Consider the following 21,794-nt stretch of genomic DNA (forward strand, 5'->3'; position numbering starts at 1 on the left):
AGAACTAGAAAGTAAAGTTAACCCAATAATCATGATAGTAAAAGTGATGCTCAGTTAAACAAAATAGTTTTGGAAGTTACTGTGCCTCTTTTAGGTTCTCTCCTTGACATCTCCCATTTTTCACCTTGAAGAAGTAATTATAGAGCCTTCAATGCCGGAATAATCTTGGAAGGAAATTGGTCTGTACCCAAGGTTGTCTGAGATTTCTCACCAAGACATCTGGGGGAGACGTTTTGGCCCGGTAGAAAGAACATGGATTTGAATTCTGGCTTTTTCTCTTGCCCTGTAACTTTCTGAGTAGCAATTTTATCTCATTGCTTCATAGAACTGTTGAAGAAATAAAATGAGATGGTATATTCAAAATGGCACCTAGACACTCAATAAAAGTAGTGATATGTTTAACAATAATTTACTCCAAATAATTAATGCCTTAATTAATTAAATTCAGTTAGGTATTTAAACTATAATTACAAAATTTCAACCTCTCTCAAGGCCTTGATACACCTAAATACCTTTTTCTTAGGAATCACAAGAATGATATTAACAAAACATTTCAAGGCGGCGCCTGTGGCTCAGCGAGTAGGGCGCCGGCCCCATATGCCGAGGGTGGTGGGTTCAAACCCAGCCCCGGCCAAACTGCAACCAAAAAATAGCCGGGCGTTGTGGCGGGCGCCTGTAGTCCCAGCTACTCCGGAGGCTGAGGCAAGAGAATCGCTTAAGCCCAGGAGTTGGAGGTTGCTGTGAGCCGTGTGACGCCACGGCACTCTACCCGAGGGCCATAAAGTGAGACTCTGTCTGTACAAAAAAAAAAAAAAAAAAAAAAAACAAAACATTTCAAATTAAAATCACAAGTATGTAATGTCAGATTATCCTAAATGGACTGAGTGTGTTAAATAACAAATGTAGATAAATTATAATGACATTTTAAAAATACTAAGTGTACACAGAAGTATTAAAATTACTATTTTGTTTTCTGTCCTAACTTCCATGATAGTTTCCAAGATCTAAGTCTTTGCAGGATTGCAAAATTACTTATAGCTAAGGAAAGCAGATTTATAATCTCAGGGTGGCTGAGTCTATTTGGTATGAAATCAAGGACCAAAAAGCTGCCTCAGATCGGGTTACGAGTTAGATTCCAGATCTGAACAAGAGGTCGGGGTGCTGATTCCATTTGATTCTACCTAAGCCACAGATGAGCTCTCTCTGCCCTTTCCTGCAGATTATCCTTAGAGTTACAGGACTTTTGAAGCACATGCTTATTTCTGCTACCCAGTCCCTTTACCCAACTCCTTACATGTTATTATCTTACTTGGTTGGGGTGAGTTCCATGCTATCCAAACACATGCCAGCTGAGATTACAGCTAATCTCCTTCCTGTCTTATTAGAGTTAATTGAATTCTGTGAGCACACACATTGTGATTAATCCTTTTTATGCTTTATTACCAATCTCATCAGCCATTATTTTACTAAAAACATCATGTGGATACGGCTGACTTTTGGCCCTGACTTTAAAAGTCTAAAAAAAAAAGTAAAATTTAGAGAACAAGATTTCCTTAAAAAGGAAAAAAGAAAAACTTTTTCCCTCTCAGGAAAAAAACCATTGTCCTTGAGAGCTTAATAGATTTTGAGCACATGGAAAATGAAAGGAACTTCCGGGTCTAGAATTTACATCCTACTTCAAAGAAACTTTCCTGGATCAAGAATACTTAGCAGTTTGAAATATTTTTAAATCATTTTTGAACAAACCCCTACTGGGGCTTTCAGTTTCTTTTGGCAAGAAGAAAATTAAAGCCATTGGTTTGTTCTGTCTTTAGCTAAGGAAATCATACTGAAGGCTGTGGTTTCTTGTAGGAATTTCTTTTGCATCAGGAAGGTGATTAGAGGAAGGTTATTTCCAGCAAAACTATGCTTGGCAAATTAATCTTTTCTGAAAAAGTATTCACAACATTAGTTCAATACAAAAACTCAAGCAATTAGTCCAACTCTCCATTCTTTGAGTTTTAGGCTAAAGTTCAACATTTCTTGACTCACTGCCCATGACTCATTATTTTGAAAAGGTGTGTTCAGGATCAGACCCCACCTTTGATAATCTCAGCAATAAAACTCAACACTTGTTTCTATATTCCACAGTTATTTACCGATTCTTGCTTATCCTTTTGATTCATTGCTTTGGCTTAAGAAATCATCCCATTAGACTATAGAGCACAGTTAGAAAATGTTGGAATTTTTAAAAAAAAAAAAACAGGTCTTGGGCAGCGCCTGTGGCTCAGGGAGTAGGGCGCCAGTCCCATATACTGAGGGTAGTGGGTTCAAACCCAGCCTTGGCCAAAAATGCAACCAAAAAAAAAAACAGGTCTTACTCTGTCCCCCAGGCTAGAATGCAATGGCATCATCATAGCTCACTGCAACCTCAAACTCCTGGGCTAAAGTGAACCTCCTGCCTCAGCCTCCTGAATAACTGGGACTGTAAGGATGCACCATCATGCCTGGCTAATTTTTAAAATTATTTACAGACACAGGGTCTTGCTGTATTGCTCAGGCTGGTCTCAAACCTCTGGCCTAAAGTAATCCTCCTTCCTCAGCCTCCTGAAGTGCTGGGATTACAGGCATGAGCCACCATGCCTGGCCAAAAAGTTGAATCTTTAGGCTTGGCACCTGAAGCTCAAAGGCTAGGGTGCCACATACACCGGACCTGACAGGTTGGAACCCAGCCCGGGCCTGCCAAACAACAATGACAATGACAACCAAAACATAGCCAGGCGTTGTGGCGGGCACCTATAGTCCCAGCTACTTGGGAGGCTGAGGCAAGAGAATCTCTTGAGCCCAAGCGTTTGAGGTTGCTGTGAGCTATGATGCCATAGTACCCTACCGAGGGTGACATACTTAAGACTATCTAAAAAAAAAAAAAAATCTTTTCATGTACTGTGTTCTGACAAAAATCAACCATCCTTTGTGGGTAAATGGAATCTAAGTGGTATTCCCCAAAAAGACCTCCCTCAAAAAGTCCCTGTTTAGGTAAGATATTTATATCTGGCACGCCACAGTGCCTGAAATTCAACGATTAGAGATTAAGACTTTGGTTAAATAGAAAACCTCTTTTTTTTTTTTTTTTTTTTTTTGAGGTTTGGTTTTCACTTTATTCACCACTTGGTTGCATTCCCTGAAAATATTAAACAATGATTCCCTGAAAAGATGAGGTCAAGCTAGCATCCTTTAGTCTCCTCCATGTCATAGTTGGCACCTGCTTTGAGTACACCTTCCGTGTTGGCTCCCTGCTGACTACACTCAGAGAGCTACGGGGAGAAGGGGAGTGAACCTGCTTTGTTGAAGCCTTGAGGTCTGCTGGGCATTTTATTCACCTCACAGACATCAAATTAAAACAGTAGGAGCTGATTTAAGAAAAGAAGTGCTGGCATCAAAATGAACTTTCTATTTTCACATTGGGATAATTTTTATAAGCAAGTCAAAGGAACTCTTTGAGTTACTGATGCAGAAGATATTCGAGGGTTTGGCGGGAGGGAATTTTTAGTGGCTCTGATACATTCAAGCTCTTAGAGACTTTAGAACTAAGAGCTATACTAATGTTCCAAAACCTATTTGTTAAAATATCTGGTAGCATGTAAACCCTTATAGCAGGCTAGGAATATTGAAAATGAAATGAGACTTTTAAACTGACACCAAAAACACACATTTCAGTGTCTGTTAATGGTAGGGGGAGGGTGTCATTTGGGACAGTAACAAGTTACCTTATGGAGAAAATGCAACAGAACCAAAAATAAGGGAGGACATTGGAAGTAAACATTAATCTCTCTTGGGTTTAATGCTAATCTGCTGACATCAGGCAAAATTTAAGTAGATTTAGAAACCATAAAACCCCATCTTCAGTGAGATGAATGCAGTGACAAAGGAGCTTTGACCAGAGCGTCAGCTCTTTGTTATTTTTACTTTAAAGCTATCTTTTTGGAGGTGATATTCTATTAAGCCATCTGTTACTTACTAGACATGGTCGAGCACCCCTTCTTGATGAGGAAGAGGATGTAGGCGGAACAAGGGCTGTAGTGCATAGGGTTGGGAAGACAGAGCATGCAGACAAATCTGCCTGTGCTGCAGCTCCCCAGAAACTTCACTCGAAATACAAACTTTCTTAAACAAGTTATACCAAAAGTATAAAACAAATCAATGACATTACATAATAAATTATCATACCCCTGAATAATACACAGTAAAAAACAGTAAGCTGCAACTATGAACATCCATGAAAATAACGTAAATTAGATTATGTTAAGCAGAAAAAGACAATATGGAGTAGGTATGATCTCATTTATTCAAAGTTTAAAAACAAAACAAACCTGAAAAATAAATAATAATAGGTATTTATGTGGCTTTAAAAAGCTATATAAAGTAGCCAGTGGCCAGGTGCTGTGGATATGTCTGTAATCTCAGCACTTTGGGGAGGTCATGACAGGAGGATGGCTTGACACCCGGAGTTCAAGACCAGCCTAGGCAACATAGTAAGACCCTGCCTTTACAAAAAAATTTAAAAAATGCACCCATAGTGAGGCATGCCTATCATTTAGCCACTCAGGAGGCCGAGGCAGGAGGATAACTTGAGCCCAGAAGTTTGAGGTTGCTGTGAGCTGTGATGACATCTCTGCACTCCAGCCAGGACCACAGAACCAGACCTTTCTCTAAAAATAAATAATAGGCCGGGTGAGGGAGCTCACACCTGTAATCCTACCACTCTGGGAGGCCAAGGCAGTTAGATTGCCTGAGCTCAGGAATTCGGAACCAGTCTGAGCATGACTGAGACCCTGTCTGAACTAAAAACAAAAAAATTAGCAGGGCATTACAGCAGGCACCTATAGTCCTAGTTACTTGAGAGGCTAAGACAAGAGGATCCCTTGAGTCCAAGAGTGTGAGGTTGCTGTGAGCTGTCATGCTGCAGCACTCTATCCAGGGCAACACTGTGACTTTGTCTCAAAAAATTAAAAATAAAAACAAATAATAATTTAAAAATTAAAAAGGAATAGCCAGTAAGAGATTAAGACCAAATTTAGGTCAACAGTTACCTCTGTGGAGGACGGTATGGTTGGGAAGATTCATGTGGGGGCTTCCAAGGTATTAAAAATGTTCTATTTCTCATGCATAGTATATGACATGATTTAAAAGTTTAAAACCGGCTCGGCACCTGTGGCTCAGCAGCTAAGGCACCAGCCACATACACCTGAGCTGGCGGGTTTGAATCCAGCCTGGGCCCGCCAAACAACAATGACGGCTGCAACCAAAAAATAGCTGGGTGTTGCGGCGGGCACCTGTAGTCCCAGCTACTTGGGAAGCAGAAGCAGGAGAATTGCGAGTCCAGGAGTTGAGGTTGCTGTGAGCTGTGATGCCACAGCACTTTACCTAGGGTGACGGCTTGAGGCTCTGTCTCAAAAAAAAAAGTTTAATTTTAATTTAAAAAAATTGTATTGTATATATTTAAAAGGTATACAATATAGGTTGACCCGTTTGGGACCCCTTCCATTGTGTTGGAAGCTTTTTTTCCTATCTTCTACTTCCTCTCCATCAATAAACTATTGCTCTATTGCTTCTGCAAATAAACAAACAAATATACAAGATGATGTTATGGAATATATATAAATAGTAATAGGGTTACTAAAGTGAAGCAAAATAACATGTCTATCATCTCATATAGTTACGAGGTTGAGGCCGACCCACTACCTCTACCACTCACCCCAGCCTTATCCCTACTAGAGGCCATGTGGCCACCAAGACCCCCTATTCCAGGGGTGATGCATACATCCTGGCTCCTGGGAGTGTCAGTAGACACCATCTGTCAGCTGACTCCCTCTCAGGGACTAGTCTTTGTCTAAGAAGAGGCATAGCCTGAGTTCACAGTTGCTTCCTGGGCAGCCCATATCCACAGACTGTTCTATGAGAATAAAAAGGTTCAGCCCTGGACCCCTGATAAGATTCAGATGTGATGACATAAGCATGAAAAATAATAGAAATATTTTGGGTTAGTTGAGGGAAAAAAATGCCAGCTGGATAGTTATGACTGAAAACAGACATCATTATAATGTGACATATTATTATAAAAATTGCACGTGGTATCACAAAATCCCAAAACCAGAGATGTTGGCGTTGGATGTGGAGAAAAGGAAACACTTCTACACTGCTGGTGGGAATGCACACTATTACAGTCCTTTTGGAAAGATGTTTGGAGAATACTTAGAGATCTAAAAATAGACCTGCCATTCGATCCTGTAATTCCTCTACTAGGTATATATCCAGAAGACCAAAAATCACATTATAACAAAGATATTTTTACCAGAATGTTTATTGCAGCCCAATTCATAATCGCTAAGTCATGGAAGAAGCCCAAGTGCCCATTGACCCACGAATGGATTAATAAATTGTGGTACATGTACACCATGGAATATTATGCAGCCTTAAAGAAAGATGGAGACTTTACCTCTTTAATGTTCACATGGATGGAGCTGGAACATATTCTTCTTAGCAAAGTATCTCGAGAACGGAAGAGGGCGGTGCCTGTGGCTCAAAGGAGTGAGGTGCCAGTCCCATATGCCAGAGATGGTGGGTTCAAACCCAGCCCCGGCCAAAAACTGCAAAAACTGAAAAAAAAAAAAAGAAAAGAACGGAAGAAAAAGTATCCAATGTTCTCAGCCCTACTATGAAGCTAATTTATAGATTTCATATGAAAACTATAACCCAATTGTAACACAAGAATATGGGGAAAGAGGCAGGGGAGAGGAGGGGAGGGGAAGGATGGGTGGAGGGACGGTAATGGGTGGGACCACACCTACCGTGCATCTTAGAAGGGTACAGGTGAAACTTACTAAATGCAGAATATAAATGTCTTAACACAATAACTAAGAAAATGCCATGAAGGCTATGTTAACCAGTTCGATGAAAATATTTCAAATTGTATATAAAACCAGCACATTGTACCCCATGATTGCATTAATGCACACAGTTATGATTTAATAAATAAATAAGTAATTAAAAAATTGCATGTGGTGAAGAGGCTCCCCAGCCCGCCGGGATGTTTTTCACCAGTCCTCTTATACTAACCAAGATGTTTTAACCTTTAGAACACAAACCTCCACGATGGAATTTTCAGTTTTGTTTTTCAGGCTGTGAGGCATTCTTTTATACATGTAGTGAAAACAAAACATACAAGCCCAGGTTATGCCTTTTAAAGAAATATCACCAATGAGAATGATTCAACTTGAGTTTGTTGTGACAAGGCTGGTGTTTAAGGGCTGGTGTTTAGAGATAAAAAGTTAAAAGTCAAAGGAACAAAACTCTTGGAGCAGGACCCCAGCATTTATCTTTTAGTCTTGTTTGAGAATGAAGTGGTAACTTCCAAGCTCTGCATTAAATAGAAAATACCACACTTCAGTCAATTCTGTTCAACAAGCAGTCCAGCTCTAAGGGGGACTCCTAAGTGATGCAACAAAGGGGGAAATTTGAGAGAGGTGAAAAGTTTCCATTTTGGCTGAAAATGGAAATGACTACAAAAATCATCTCATCTCCTGACTCAGATGATTTCTGTCTCTGCGTGCAATTTTGATAACATGTCACATTATAAATGTAAACCCTCACCATCATTTTGTTTCCTTCCTTCAATCTTTTTGAGTAACAACGTCCGTTCAGGTGCGAACTTCAGATTTCTAAGGTATCTATTAGGATTTCTAGGAACTCCATTGGCTCAGGGATTCATTTAGTGAAATCTGTCTCTAAAAATGGCACTGGGAGGCGCCCATAGCTCAGTGTGTGGGGCGCCAACCACATGCACCAAGGATGGCAGCTTCGAACCCAGCCCGGACCTGCTAAACAACAGTGACAACTGCAACCAAAAAATGGTCATGTGTTGTGGCGAGTGCCTGTAGTCCCAGCTACTCGGGAGGCTGAGGCAAGAGAATCACTTACTCCCAAGAGTTGGAGGTTGCTGTGAGCTGTGATGCCACAGCACTCTACACAGGGCTATAGAGACTCTATCTCAAAAAATAAATAAATAAAATTAAAATGTCACTAAGCAACACTTGGCAGGATAGTATGACTGTTACTACATCAATGTAAACATAAAGGAGCCACAGTTCTTCCAAAATACTTTATCAGCTTTCCCTTACATTATGTTCAGATGCTTCCACCTTTGGACATTCCTAGACCTTTTCAATCCTATTCTGCTCCTTCTTTTTTTATTTTTTATTTTTTTTGAGAGACAGAGTCTCACTCTGTTGCCCAGGCTAGAGTGCCATGGCATCAGCCTAGCTCACAGCAACCTCAAACTGCTAGGTTCAAGCCACCCTCCTGCCTCAGCCTCCTGAGTAGCCGGGACTACAGGTTTGGGCCACAACACCCAGCTACTTTTTCTATTTTTGGTAGAGATGAGGTCTCACTCTGGCTCAGGCTGGTCTTGAACTCTTGAGCTTAGCAATTCACTCACCTCAGCCTCCCAGAGTGCTAGGATTAGAGGTGTGAGCCACTGTGCCTGTCTTATTCCCTTCCTTCCTTCCTTCATTCAACAAATACTTATTTGGTGTCTATGCTGTGATACAGGGTTTGACACTTCAGATAGATGAACAAGATACACGTGATCCTGGCCCTGGGGGGGGCTTACTCTTCATAGGGACTATGCTTCCCTGAAAACTGGCAGTCTCTATATAACCTTAAATAGTAAAGAAAAATTTCATTTATAAATCATTCACTCACCATAAAGCAGAATTTTTGTGCTAAAACTACTTCCAGGAAAACCATCTATTGGAACTTTAAAATGGGCCTAGTACTGTTTTCATTTCTACCTGAAGAAACTAGAGAGACAGAAACCACAGATGGACCAGCCTGAGAAAGTTGCTAAGCCATCAGTTTGCTGTTTGTCCTAGAACACTACAGAAATTAAAACAGAAAAATCCTGCTCCCAAATTTACCCTGAAAGAGGGGCTTGGACTGACGGTGACGGTTCCAGGTGGCGCAACATCACTCACAAAAGTGAAGTTCAGGCAAATACTTGTAAAAGCCTTAGGTCAAAGTGTTCATCAACGCCAAAGTCTGATTTTCAACAGATGTCTTCATCTCAAGCTCATTCCTAGGTGCCCACCTATCCTAACACCCTCAAAACACAGCCCTCCTACTCAGATGGTTCATGGTGAGCGTAGCTTATTCCAGGGGTTTGCTCCTTCTGGAGAAAGCAGCAACCTTAGTTATATATTGGAAGCAATACCCCAAAGGTCGCAGCAGTAACGCTCATCTGTGGGGTGTACACCGCATCATCCCTGCTGGGAAACTCTCACTAAATTTCCACCCACAGTCAGAGGCTCCTGAGGGTTAAGTTGTCCAAGGCCACATAGCAAAGGGCAGGGCCAGAATTCAAACCAGCTTCCAGACTTCAAATGCCAAGCTTTTTTCCCTAGACGTGTTCTTTGAAACAAAGTCCAACAGGATTACATGTATGTTTCCGTTTACTTGTTCTGTTTATTCTGATATTTGTTTACATTCTCTCCAAATTTCATCTGGTGTTCAAGAAAGCATGTACCTTGGGGCGGCACCTGTGGCTCAGTGAGTAGGGTGCCAACCCTATATACCAAGGGTGGCGAGTTCAAACCCGGCCCCGGCCAAACTGCAACAAAAAAAAGCCGGGCATTGTGGCGGGCGCCTGTAGTCCCAGCTACTTGGGAGGCTGAGGCAGGAGAATTGGCTAAGTCCAAGAGCTGGAGGTTGCTGTGAGCTGTGACACCACAGCACTCTACTGAGGGTGACAAAATGAAACTCTGTCTCTAAAAAAAAGAAAAAACAAACAAAAAAACTTCTGTCTCAGCGCCTATAGTTCAAGCGGCATACACCAGAGCTGGCAGGTTTGAATCCAGCCTGAGCCTGCCAAACAAATGACAACTACAATCAAAAAATAGCTGGATGTTGAGGTGGGCGCCTGTAGTCCCAGCTACTTGGGAGGCTGAATCAAGAGAATCGCTTAAGCCCAGGAGTTGGAGGTTGCTGTGCGCTGTGACACCATGTACCCTACTGAGGGCAACAGCTTGAGGTTCTGTCTCAAAAAAAAAAAAACAACTAGAATCATTTAGTGTAATAAGAAGCTGAAGGCAAACTTAATAATTGTCTTTAGGCAGGTGCGATGACTCATATCTATAAACCTGGCACTTTGGGAGGCTGAGGCAGGAGGATCACTTGAGCCCAGGAGTTGGAGGTTAAAATGGTTATGATGATGCCACGGCACTCCTGCCTGAGCAACAGAGCAAAACCCTATTTTAGAAAAATAAAAATATAATGGTATTTAGTCTTGAAAGACTTTAGCAAAAGAACAGTAACAAATAATTTTGGATCTCTTTTGGGCGTAGAACAAGAAAGTTCCCCTTGCTTGGTGTTAGCAAATATACCTGTTAGTTTTCCTTATTGCCTTTTGTACAAAACAGTCTGATTTACTTCTATCTAGTTTTCCTGGTCTGTACATTAACCAACGTTTATTGGCCTTCTTAATGGAAAGATATTCATTATGAAAGAGCAGTTTCTAATCTGCTTCCTCTTACGCTGCTATGAAATGCAAAGATAATACAGGGAAGTGGGTGGTGAGCTCCACTGAGCTCTGTGCTGGAGGTCCGCATTTTCACAGCCAGCGGGGCCCTTGTAAAAGCATTCCTAGCATTGCGAGGGGAGCAGGATGAAGACCTCCGGTAGGAGCCCCTCCCTGTCTCCAGTGATAGAGCTGCCTGAGCCACATCCCAGCTGGGGACTTAAGAACACATCTATCTTTTTTCCCTCAGGTTGTGTGCCTGTCATACTAGAAAAGGAGAAAGAGGAATGTTTCCCCTTTGTCTCTTCCAGAACACACAAGGCAGCAAAACTACCAAAGTCCTCACTGATTGGAGAAGAGAAGAAGCTGGGGTCAAAGGTGACTACAGGTTGGAGCTATAATAATTAAGTACATAAAATGTGCTGGCCTTTGCCAAAAGGGTTATACACATGATTGTTTCAATCCCGTCAACAACCTCATGCAGTAGACACTATTGTCATCATATTGTATTTATTCATTTGAGACAGGGTCTCACTCTGTTGCCCAAGCTAGAGGTCAGTGGCCTCATTGTTGCTCACTGCAGCCTCAATCTCCTGGGGCCAAGTGATCCTCCCTGCTCAGCCTCCTGAGTAGCTGGGACTACAGGCACACACCACCAAGCCCAGCTACGTTTTCCATTTTTTTGTAGAGACAAGGTTCTGGCTCTTGCTCAGACTGGTCTCAAACTCCTGCCTTTAAGTGATCCTCCTTCCTTGGCCTCCCAAATGTTACAGTAGTTTAGATGAGAAAACTGAAACTCAAAGCAGCTAAGTAACTTGCTCAAAGTCACAGACAGACAGAAATGGAGCTGAGGTTCAAGACCACCTTTCTCTTACTCTAAAGCCTATTTCTTTTTTTTTTCTAGTTTGTAGCCAGTGCCAGATTTGAACCCACCACCTCCAGTATATGGGGCCAGTGCCCTACTCCTCGGAGCCACAGGCACCACCCTAAAGCCGAGGACCCTGCAAAATTCAGACCCTGAGTAAGACAAGCAGAGGGAAGACTCTCAAAGAAGGGGTATCCACAGAGCAGTAACAACGGGAAGGATTGAGTCACTGTCCCAGCACGGGATCCATCCTCCTCTGCTCTGTCTTAAAGTGGCATTTGACGTGGAGATGAATACCACCAAGGCGGCGTGTTTAGCTCTCGGAACAAGGCGAGCTTCTGCACATGTGCCGCAGGGCAAGGGCTGTGTCCTCCTCAGAGCCCTCACAGTTCTAACAGAGCTATGTCTCATGAAGAGAGATGACATTTAGAATGCCCGGAATCTTTCCCTCAATGGTTCCCCCATTGGTGCACTGGCATTTGAGTTTGTGTGCGTGTGTGTATGTGTACATGTGTACACATAAATTTACACGAACCCAAATGCTGGGGCACCAGTGGTCTTCACCAACAGTGGCATTCACCATCACTCTTTACACTTCGTAGATTTTCGATTCAGAGCTCTAGCCACCCTGATGCCATCTTCTCCTGCCAGTAGGATTTCATTTACACCCTAAATGCTTTCGATTGGAGATAATGCTGAACAATAGCCCCTGCTCAGTAGGTCAACTTTAACTGAGGCATTAACAGGAGTATCTTTTTGTCCAAGGAAGCACACCTGGAGGAACAAAGCAATCTTTATTGCTCATCTGAACAAACAGGTTCAGATGATTTGTTCTTGCTTTTTGGTTTATAAAACATAACATTACCTTTCTTTCTTTCTTTTTTTTTTTGTAGAGACAGAGTCTCACTTTATGGCCCTCGGTAGAGTGCCGTGGCTTCACCCAGCTCACAGCAACCTCCAACTCCTGGGCTTAAGCGATTCTCTTGCCTCAGCCTCCCGAGTAGCTGGGACTACAGGCGCCCGCCACAACGCCCAGCTAAACATTACCTTTCTTTCTTAAAGCAAAAACTCATTTGACGTCAGAACCACTGCAGATAGATGAGGCAAAGTTGATAGGCTCAGGGTGGGATTTAGAAGAAAAGGCTTACCTCGGACTTCTCTCTTTGTGCCTAGCCCAGGACAAGGAAGAAATAAATCCAGAAATTCATTTGTCAAACATGAACTGATTTAGAATTAATTATTGAGAATAATCAATAGGCTTGTCTTAAATGTAAATACTAACCATTTATTTCACCTACCTTTCTATATATTTACAACAATTGATCAAGCCAGGCATGGTGGCTCAGGCGTATAATCCCAGCACTCTGAAGACTGGGGCAAGTGGATCACTTCTGCTCAGGAGTTCGAGACCAGCCTGGGCAAGAGTGATACCCTGTCTCTAAAAAAAAATAGCTGAGTGTTATGGAGGGCACCTGTAGTCCCAGCTACTTGGGAGGCCGAGGCAAGAGAATCACTTGAACCTAGGCAGTGCCAGTCGCTCAGTGGGTAGAGCACCAGCCCCACATACTGAGGATGGCAGGTTCCAACCCAGCTCCGGCCAAACTACAACAAAAAAATAGCCGGCCATTCTGGCGGGCACTTGTAGTCCCAGCTACTCAGGAGGCAGAGGCAAGAGAATCGCCTAAGCCCAGGAGTTGGAGGTTGCTCTGAGCTATGGGACGCCATAGCACTCTACCAAGGGCGATAAAAAAAAAAAAAAAAGGGGGTGGCGCCTGTGGCTCAAGGAGTAGGGCACCGGTCCCATATGCTGGAGGTGGCGGGTTCAGACCCAGCCCCGGCCAAAAAAAAAAAAACACACAAAAAAAAAAAAAAAAAAAGGATCACTTGAACCTAAGAGTTTGAGGTTGCTGTAAGCTATGATGCCAAGGGTGACTGAGTAAGACTCTGTCTCAAAAAAAAAAAAAAAAAAAACCAACAATTGATCAAATCAACAAGCAAGCAAATACGTGAATGCTTACTTCCTATAGAGCTCTATGCCAGCATTATAAAGGACATATTACTCATATTTTTTGCTGATAATAATAGCTAATGCTTATTAAAAGTTAAAATCGCACACCTTTTGATCAGTAATTGAATTTCTAGGAATTCATACTACATATGAATTAGTCCGTATGTAAAATGGCATATGGGAAAGTGTTCCTTCAGCAGTATTTGTAATCACTAATGTTGAGTGCAATCAAGCATTAACACTTACTGGTGAAATAAATGAAGGTGTGGCTTTTTATGCAGCTATTTAATGGAATGTAGGTGGTCTTCTTGTATTGGCTGGAAACTTTGTTGAGATACAATGTTAAATTAAAAAAAAAAAAGATGCAGAACAGTCCATATGGTATGTTATTTTTTTTTATTTTCTTTTTTTTTAGAGACAGAGTCTCACTTCTTCATCCTCAGTATAGTGCCCTGGCGTCACAGCTCACAGCAACCTCCAACTCCTAGACTTACGTGATTCTCTTGCCTCAGCCTCCAAGTGGCTGGGACTACAGGCACCCGCCACAACGCCCAGTTATTTTTGTTGTTGCTGCAGTTTGGCCAGGCCCGGGTTTGAACCCAACACCCTTGGTATATGGGGCTGGCGCCCTATTCACTAAGCCATAGGAGCCACCCAGTATGTTATTAATGTTTATAAAATATATTCAAAAACATGTGAAAGAAACCGGTAACAATGGTTATATTCTGGAAGAAAACTAGACCCATCTTTAAAAGCCTCACATTTTACCCATAGTCTTTTGACATTGATCCCAGGATATGATGACCAAATGGCTATGATCACAGCTCTTATTGTGTATTAAAGAGTTTGTTTGTTTGTTTTAATGAAAAGTAGTACAGGTTTTATTTCTATTTATGTCTTTTTTATATACTTTCACCTGTGGGAATCCCAACTTACTTTCCAAGTTTTCTCCCAGTTGGCAACCTACCCAGTCTTTGAGGAGCTTCCAGGTCCTTTTCATCTTGGACAGAATCCAAATGGACTCTAAAAGAAAACACTCTCCCCTTGTTTACCTGTGTACCATTTCAGTATTGCCAAGAACAATATCACGTAAAGTTAATGTAAATACATATCTCCTTAAAGAGTGAAATATGAGGGAAATAGATTGCCTGAGAGAAAATAAGACTGCAAATAGGAATGAGTAAAAGAGGGCGGCGCCTGTGGCTCAAGGAGTAGAGCGCCGGTCCCATATGCCAGAGGTGGCGGGTTCAAACCCAGCCCCGGCCAAAAAAAAAAGAATGAGCAAAAGAACAGAAATATGACAGAACTCTAAAAAGAACAAGAAAAATCAAGGTTAATCTGGGTTAATGTTAGCTGGGGTCTGAAGTAAGAAGGATTATGTGTGGGCATTAAGAAATTAAACAATCATTAAAATCTAATTTAAAAATGTCTCCATAAGGTGATCCAGGAGAGATGAATCACTGTAGGGAGTTGGCTCAAAGATAGAATTTCGTTCTGAAATGCAGAGCATTCATCTTAAAATGCGATGTGTACCCCAGAGAGGGTACAAATTTATCCATTGGGATACAAGAGAATAAATGAGAATTCTTGTTTTATATTTTCAATTCAATTTGGTTTATTATATACATAATATATGCTTTCAGTAGTACACATTCAATGCATGTACACTAAAATATTGGATGCTCAAACTTTCTTTTTTTTTTTTTTTTTTTTTGTAGAGACAGAGTCTCACTGTACCGCCCTCGGGTAGAGTGCCGTGGCGTCACACCGCTCACAGCAACCTCTTAACTCTTGGGCTTACGCGATTCTCTTGCCTCAGCCTCCTGAGCAGCTGGGACTACAGGCGCCCGCCACAACACCCGGCTATTTTTTGGTTGCAGTTTGGCCGGGGCTGGGTTTGAACCCGCCACCCTCGGCATATGGGGCTGGCGCCCTACTCGCTGAGCCACAGGCGCCGCCCCTGCTCACACTTTCTTTACTGGTAGGAGTAGATGGTTATTAAAGGTTTGGAGACCACTGGACCAAGGCCTAATGTGTTAAGTGACTTATCTAAGAATGTACAGCTAGTTCAAGATGATCTGAGACAACTCCCCATGTCTGTGATGTCTTTGGACCACCAGCCTTTGGATTTCTACTCAGAACCACATTTTGGAGTGTTGTGAGGACTTTTCCTCCTGGGGCAAGTAAATACAAAGTATTTGTCCCCATTGTAATGTTATAGAACACTAGTTAGATGTTTTCAGAGTTGCTTCTCAATAGATAATTGACCGTTCAGTGCTTGCAATAGAGGCATATAAAGTTTATATTGAAGACACTGAAAAAAAAAAAGACAAAAAATAGGCTTAATCAAAATGGAAATAGTCTATAAAACATAGACCAATTGCTTATTGTTTTGCTTCTCCAATAGAAATATAAATTCCCTTGGCCTTGATGGAAGGACAATGATGAGATGATTGATTTGCTTGTACGCTATGTTAGAGAGATCAGAAAATTACTAAAATAACTTAAGAATAAGAAAATTCCAAAACTACCTTCACTAAAGACATTACCCTTTTAAAATAAGGTTTTAAAAATGTCATCAAAACTGGTGTCTCCGAGATCCTGTTTATAAGAGGGAAGCCTGCTTTTCTCATCACCACAGCAAACAGCCAAGCTTGCATTGCTTGTCAAACACCCCTGAACCTTGGTCCTGATGAAAAGCTTGGGGAACAAAATACTAGTGAGGACTGCACTGTCCAAAACCAAGCAGAAGGGAAAGGTGTTGAGGAAAGGGTTCCATGGCACCAATCATGAACACAATAGTGCAGTGAAAGACAAGGAACTGTTTGAATTCAACTCTGTACCTTAATTGTCACCCTCCTGCAAGAGATTTCCTCCCCTGGTCCTATTCTCAGCAAGTATTTCTCTCCCACAACGCCATGTTCCTCGATAATTATCCTGAAGTCATTCTTTCCCTCTGTCTCTCTCTCTACTCCAAGGATTAGGGGTCATAAAGAATCCCTGACCGGAAAGAAGATGTGGGTGAGGAACAGTACTTCTCAGAGAAGAGCAATTTCATCTCCATGAGGGCAGGGATCTTTCTTTGGTGCTAAGCCATTAGAACAATGAGTGACTCATAGAATACTTTTAACAAATATTTGTTAAATGAATGAACCCACTTCTCTATCCTTAACCCACTAGGATAGTAAGAAACCATTATTAGGCTTTCCCCCCTTGCAGAGTTTTACCAAAATTTGATTATTGAACTTCAGGAAATAACGTCTCTACTTTCCAGGCTGTTCTGGTCATTCTAGCTATCCTTGTTGGCCAAGCCTACAGTAGTTCTCTGACACCTCTAGCTCAGGGGCCTCCCTGCCTCACATGGAGCAGAAGGACTCTTGGTGAGACCAGGAGCCCACATCTGAAGGGTATCAGGTTATTCCTTTGAGGCCAGGAGACAATGCACAGCTCCTCGGCCAGACTGGCAGCAAGGCCCATAGCCTGACTCTCTGGCCCAGGTTTTTATTGTGGATGTCTCTTTAAGCTGGAAGATTCTACCTCTTTCTTTTCTGCTTCTCTATGCTGATTTCCTCAGACTTCATCCTATCTATGTTTTCAACTTTTAGAAATAAAAACCATAAAAAGTTGCAGGAGTATTCTGCATTTCTCCCTGACTTAGACCTTCCTCAAGGCACTGACACAAGACTTAAGTGGAGAGACAGAATGGAAAGTGAAAAAGGAAAGATTTAAATGCAAAACACCATATATAACTGAAAACATTACCCAGCCAAGTGGTTATAGGACCTGGTGCACATGGGTAAAGCAAATCTGAGCGCTCCCAGCTATTCCACTGGCTACGTGGTGGCTTAAGAAAGAAACCTGTGGGCAGTGCCTGTGGCTCAGCGGGTAGGGCGCCAGTCCCATATGCCGGAGGTGGCGGGTTCAAACCCAGCCCCGGCCAAATTAAAAAAAAAAAAAAAAAAAAAGAAACCTGTATACTGTAATAGCCTCCATTCATAAGTGTGAGTTGTACATAAGTCAACGTCTGTAGCTCAGAGACTGCCTGCATATTCTTCTATAAACTCTAATACAGAAAGGAAGGGCACATTTGCTGGGGTTTTTTTCTTTTTGAGACAGAGTCTCACTTTATCACCCATGGTAGAGTGCCCTGGCATCACAGCTCAGAGCTCTTGGGCTTAGGCAATTCTCTTGCCTCAGCCTCCCGAGTAGCTAGGACTATAGGTACCCACCACAATGCCCGGCTATTTTTTTGTTGCAGTTTGGCCAGGGCTGGGTTTGAACCCGGCACCCTTGGTATATGGGGCCAGCACCCTACCCACTGAGCCACAGGCACCATCCCGAAGTCCACATCTGGTAACTTTTTGTCTAATTATTCTCTTATAACCAGCATTTAAAAGAAACTAATATCTTCTATAAAATGCTTGAATGTTAGGATAACCATCAGCTCAAAAAACATTAGCACCACTTCAGTCAAAGGACATACACTAAGTTTCAAGACACTCGGATTCTGTTAATTTATATATATATATATATTTTTTTTTTTTTTTTTTTTTTTGTAGAGACAGAGTCTCACTGTACCGCCCTCGGGTAGAGTGCCGTGGCGTCACACGGCTCACAGCAACCTCTAACTCTTGGGCTTACGCAATTCTCTTGCCTCAGCCTCCCGCCCTTTCCTTTTTGTGAGAAGGATGAGCATTATTGATTTTGCATTTTAGTACATTGTAGGGTATTATGAACCTGAATAATGAGAGCATCTTCCCCTTATCCCATCCAACACAGATGCAGACAAACTTCCTGGAAAGAACTAGTTTAGAAATGAAAGAGGAGGATCCTTTAGGACTTTAGATGGGGTTTTCAAGAAAATGGTAATAGCTGGGCATGGTGGCTCACGCCTGTGATCTTAGCACTCTGGGAGGCTGAGGTGGGTGGATTGCCTGAGCTCACAGGTTTGAGACCAACCTGAGCGAGTGCAAGACTTTGTCTCTAAAAAATACCCGAATGTTGTGGCGGGCAACTGTAGTCCCAGCTACTTGGAGGCTGAGACGAGAGAATCGCTTGAGCCCAAGAGTTTGAGGTTGCTGTGAGCTATGACACCACAGCACTCTCCCCAGGGCAACTAAGTGAGACTCTGTCTCAAATAAATAAATAAATAATAAAAAGAATATGGCAACAGGGAAGTCATGTGAAAAAATGCAATTATGAGGCAGATTGATCTATAAACTATTATGCAAAGAGATGAAAGCTTGAAACCAATCTTTAGAAATTCCTTTTCTGTTTCCAAGTAGTAGGAAATAGGAATGTCATGGAAATACTTCAGCTAGGAAAAAGGCCATAGCTAAATCCCTGAAGTAACCTACAATTTCTATTATTATTCCTACCAGCTCCCTTTTGCACCTATGTCACCACTTACATTCCTGAAGAAAGCTGTCTATACTTTCAGTCTCCAAGAGAAGTGATTATAATGGTCAGAATTCTTCAGACTCCTTTCCGCTGTCATTTTGCTATGATCTTACCACAGCTTATATTTCAGCCCCCCTGGATCTTTGCTGTAATCTGAATACATACCATGCTAAAGACAGAGAAATGCTTCAAAATTAAATAGAGACCAGTTAAAACAATATTACTCTTGGGCAGTGCCTATGGCTCAAGGAGTAGGGCACTGGCCCCATAGACTGGGGCTGGCAGGTTCGGCCCGGCCCTGGCCAAAACTGCAAAAAAAAAAAATTACTCTTTACTTTGTGCCTTTTGAATGCTATTGTAATTGTTTACATTTTGAAAACCACAGAAATCAGAGTACTTAGATTTATGTGGCATTTTTTTTTCAGGAAAGGGTAGTTGCAAAATAGATGTGCCCCTAATTCAAGGTCAGCTAACCTCAAATTATTACAGTTGAGATAAACCGTATTTTCTAAAATACTTTTTAACATGTTCATTCACTTTTCAAGCCAAAAGTAAAGACATCAAGAATCAACTTGGTCATCTTTTCTTAACCCAACTACAAGTCATGGGTGCAGTCTGATAAAATTTTATCCATCAACATAATTCCAAAACTTTGAAAGTCTGACCTTCTTCTATTACTCCCATCTTTTGGACAACCCTCATTTTCTCTATTTTACCAACATAAATTATGAAAGGAAAATAATAGATTTGAATATATTTTCCAAAACTAGCCAGGTCATTGTGCTGGTGTGCAAGTCTAACATCGTACCTGCTCTGATATGTGTACTACCTTCTACACCAGACTTTGCTCCCATTCATAAAATACAACCAAATTTAAAAGGTAAAGCAGAACTCAAATCTTTTTTTTTTTTTTTTTTTTCCTGAGACAGTCTCACTCTGTTGCCCTTGGTAGAGCGCTATGGTGTCATACTTCACAGAAACCTCAAATTCTTGGGCTCAAGGGATCTTCTTGCCTCAGCCTCCCAAGTAGCTGGGACTACAGATGCCCATCACAATGCCTGGCTAGTTTTTTTATTTTTTTAATGGAGTCTCATTCTTGCTCAGGCTGGTCTTGAACTCCTGAGCTCAAGCAATCCACCCAACTTGGCCTCCCAGAGTGCTAGGATTACAGGTGTGAATCACTGTGCCCAGCCCCTCAAATCTATTTTTAAAGACTTTATAATAAAGTTTAATTCCAGGTAGAAATTTTCTAATTTTTATCATCTACAAAGATTCTTCTCCATTAAGCACAGGCCATCCAAGTAATGCTGACATGCTTTTGTAAAAAGTAGGGTTTCCTGAATGACTAATTAGGCCACAATATAAAATTATACTTTCTGGTGTAAAATTACTCACACCAGATACCTATGTGTCATATTAGCCAGAATCCTAAAAAGAGTGAAAGATTCTCCCTCTAAAATGTTCGAGTCTTCCTGTGTGTTAGGTACTAAATAGAAATTCTCCTTTGCAGTAGGCTCAGAATTCTGGGCTATGTATACTGAAGTCTGTCCCTCATCAAAGTGGTGGGACAGAAGACAGACTGCAGATCAACAGGTTATGACTGCAAATTTTCAGATATTTGGATAACATGAGAGAACACACCCTGGTTATTTCCTTCAGACTTGGGGATTATGTTATCTAGCCTGTTGAATGAGGATCTAAAAATTCTGTTGAAGTGACTATTTGGTAATGAGATACTAAATTCACTGATAATTACACATGCAAAGAAACCAATTATTAAACTAATATTTCATTTTGTTAAACGGCTTTATAATGTTAAGAGATGAAAAGGTTCTCTGTGGAATGGTTTGGAATATTATGGCCCAGATTACTGCTCCGGGACCAAGGCACACATTCACACAGCTGCTGGGAGTACCAGTTGCTGACGACTCACAGCTGACTCTGCACGTCGCCCTCTGCCAAAAGCCTTGCCCTGCGTTTTGCTTCCTCCCCGTGGGTATACCACATTTAATGAGTAGTCAATAAGGGGGTAAAAAGGTCTGTCCCCTGGCCTCAATTCAGAATGACTCTGAAAGGAAATCCCAGCTTCAGAACTCACTATGGGGTAGTGGGAGCCTTCTAATTACAAATTGTTCATAGTTCAGCCTCTCCTGCCCATCTCTGCTTCCCTCGTGTCATTACCGGTGTTCCCACGGGCACGGCCGCAATAATCCTCCTGCACACAAATTTCCAACTCGAAGTCCGGACAACTCGACCTAAGATAATTGCTATTGAGAGTGGTCCTTAAAAGCTGGCTCTAAAATGAGATTCTGGAGCTGGATCAGAATCCAACCAGCCGCCAATGAGAACCGTATCCCTGCTGAGTGGAGTCCTCACAGCACCTGCCATGCTGTCGCCACATGATTACTAATTTGAATCTACTCCTGTCAAAAAGCCGTGTCCCTGTATAGTCACCTGTATTTAAATACTTTAAGATGCGGAGGCGGCTGTGGCTCAGTCGGTAAGGCGCCAGCCCCATATACCGAGGGTGGCGGGTTCAAACCCGGCCCCGGCCAAACTGCAACCAAAAAATAGCCGGGCGTTGTGGCGGGCGCCTGTAGTCCCAGCTGCTCAGGAGGCTGAGGCAAGAGAATCGCTTAAGCCCAGGAGTTGGAGGAGCTGTGTGATGCCACGGCACTCTACCGAGGGCCATAAAAAAAGATAAATAAATAAAAATAAATAAATAAATACTTTAAGACGCAAGACCTAATGCATCTAATTTATTGTATTGACTTTCTCTTGCTATAGCTTGGACAAGACTGCCACCTCCTGGAGAAGCTAACGCATATTGGGGAATCCGTACTAATTGCGACTCGACGCCAACTCCGTTACCTCTCCACCAAGTTAAACCAATTCCTAACCCTTCATAACCTTTGAACAGGTTTTTGCATAGAATCACGACTTCAAAGAACTTGCGCATCCCAATGTTTTTC

The 21,794-nt window shown here is 42.0% G+C and overlaps 1 protein-coding gene across 1 annotated transcript in view; it reads left to right on the top strand.

The window, feature by feature from the left end:
- The window catches only part of PKP2 (plakophilin 2), a 118,075-nt gene extending 105,861 nt beyond the window's left edge, over nucleotides 1-12,214 (top strand). The window contains exons 15-16 of the transcript XR_008373380.1: nucleotides 10,800-10,927; nucleotides 11,454-12,214. The gene's annotated coding sequence lies outside the window, so the exon portion shown is untranslated. The remainder of the gene's footprint in view (nucleotides 1-10,799; nucleotides 10,928-11,453) is intronic.
- Nucleotides 12,215-21,794: the final 9,580 nt, after the last annotated feature.

Source organism: Nycticebus coucang, chromosome 12 (assembly GCF_027406575.1).
Source record: "Nycticebus coucang isolate mNycCou1 chromosome 12, mNycCou1.pri, whole genome shotgun sequence".
NCBI classification, from domain to species: domain Eukaryota; kingdom Metazoa; phylum Chordata; class Mammalia; order Primates; family Lorisidae; genus Nycticebus; species Nycticebus coucang.